The following is a 1,832-nucleotide window of genomic DNA, read 5'->3' on the forward strand; positions in this document are numbered from 1 at the left end:
TGACTCACCCTTTAGCTCTCATAATATAATATACATAAAAGCAATGATGAAACACATTAGAAGAATTTAAAAGCAGCCATAACAATAATTAAAAATAATTTTAGAAGGAGGAATACATATCAAAGCAGCTAAAACATGGAAACAGATGATTTTGAAATGCATCTTTAAACTTAGCATTACAATCAGACAAGCAGCAGTTAAGGTGTTTTTGTTTGTTTGTTTTCATTTAGGCCTGGGAGAATAAAAAGGTATTTGCTTGACACTGAAATTCAACAAAGCTGGTGCCAGGTGGGCCTCTCTAGAGAGGACATTCCACAATCTGAAGGCCATTCCAGAACATGCCTGCTCATTAGTAGCCACCCACTCACTGAATCTTAGTATGGGGTCACTCAGACCAAGGCCTCCATTGATGATCTCGGGGTATAGCCAGGAACATATGGGAACAGGTGGTCCTTCAGATACTGTGTATCTAAGAAGGGGAGGAGATGGACAAACAAGGAAGAATGGCACAGAATATAAACTAGGGGGGATGGAGAGCAATCTGAGTTGTAGAATCAGTGTTTATTGAATACTGAAAAGTTTACAGAACAAGATTAACCATTGCTAGGGATAACCATTCACATGCAGAAGAATATACAATTCCACTTTTATTGAACAACTCTAAAGAAAGTTTCAGAGGAATGCCCAAAATCCAATAGTTTCCATAAAGCAGTCTTGATCTCTTTGTTTCTCACGCTATAAATAAATGGATTCAACATGGGAGGAATTATAGTATATATGATATATCACAGCAAAAGTGATATCCAGATCAGAAGAAGTTTCAGTGGGAGACCTTGCGTAGGCAAACACTCCACTGTATACAAACAAAGAGACAACAGTGAGGTGGGGAAGACAAGTGGAGAGGGCTTTTTTCTGACCATGCACAGAAGGGATTCTAAGCACCGTAGCAAAACTCCGTAAGTATGTGATGAGGATGAAGATAAAGCCTCCTACTCCTATATTACATGCTAGCATGAGGAGCCCAACTTCAACTAGGTAAATGTCAGAGCAGGAAAGCTTTAATTACTGTGGGATTTCACAGAAGAACTGATGGATGATATGAGAACAGAAGGGGATTGCAAAGGTGCCACCAGTGTGTAATATGGAATAAAGAAGACCAGGAGTCCACCCAAGGGCTACCAACTTAAGACAGGCTCCTTTGTGCATAATTATGTCATAGTTGAGAGGGTTGCAGATAGCAACACTGAGATCATGTACCATTATGGTTAGCAAGTTACAATCTGATTATGCAAAGAACAGATAAAAGAAAACCTGAGCAACACATCCAGAATAAGATATAAGGGAGAATAAGGGAGATAGCCATGCATTTTGGTACAATGACTGAAACTGTGCCAAAGTCCAGCACAGCCAAATTCATTAGGAAGAAGTACATAGGGGTGTCTAAATGGTGATCAAAGGCAATTGCAATGATGATGAGAAGATTCCCTGTTATTGTTGTCAAGTACAGTGCTAGGAACACAACGAAGTGTAAGATCCGTAGTTCCCGGACTTCTGAGAATTCCAGCAGCAGAAAAGTGGACATGAAAGTATGATTGCTCATGTTGTCTTCTGTACTTGCATTCTACCTGTAAGGGAAGGAGGTGATGCTGTAAGGGGAAGAAGATGAGAACTGGGATGTGCATCAGACTCATCCAAAGCCTGAGCCAAATCGGATCCATGTAAACCATTTTATGTACTCAAAATTATTTAACTCTCAGTGTACGTCTTTTGAAATAGGTTCCAGCTGGTGAAACTTGAGGTACATATAAAATGCACTCAAAGCAGATCATGCA

The 1,832-nt window shown here is 39.8% G+C and overlaps 1 pseudogene; it reads right to left on the minus strand.

Annotated features, from left to right (window-relative positions):
- Positions 1–647: 647 nt before the first annotated feature.
- LOC146341636 (olfactory receptor 14A16-like) lies at positions 648–1,600 on the minus strand (annotated as a pseudogene).
- Between the last annotated feature and the right edge of the window lie 232 nt (positions 1,601–1,832).

Source organism: Heloderma suspectum, chromosome 6, assembly GCF_057233095.1.
Source record: "Heloderma suspectum isolate Gila_16-S chromosome 6, 16-S_ref, whole genome shotgun sequence".
NCBI lineage: Eukaryota > Metazoa > Chordata > Lepidosauria > Squamata > Helodermatidae > Heloderma > Heloderma suspectum.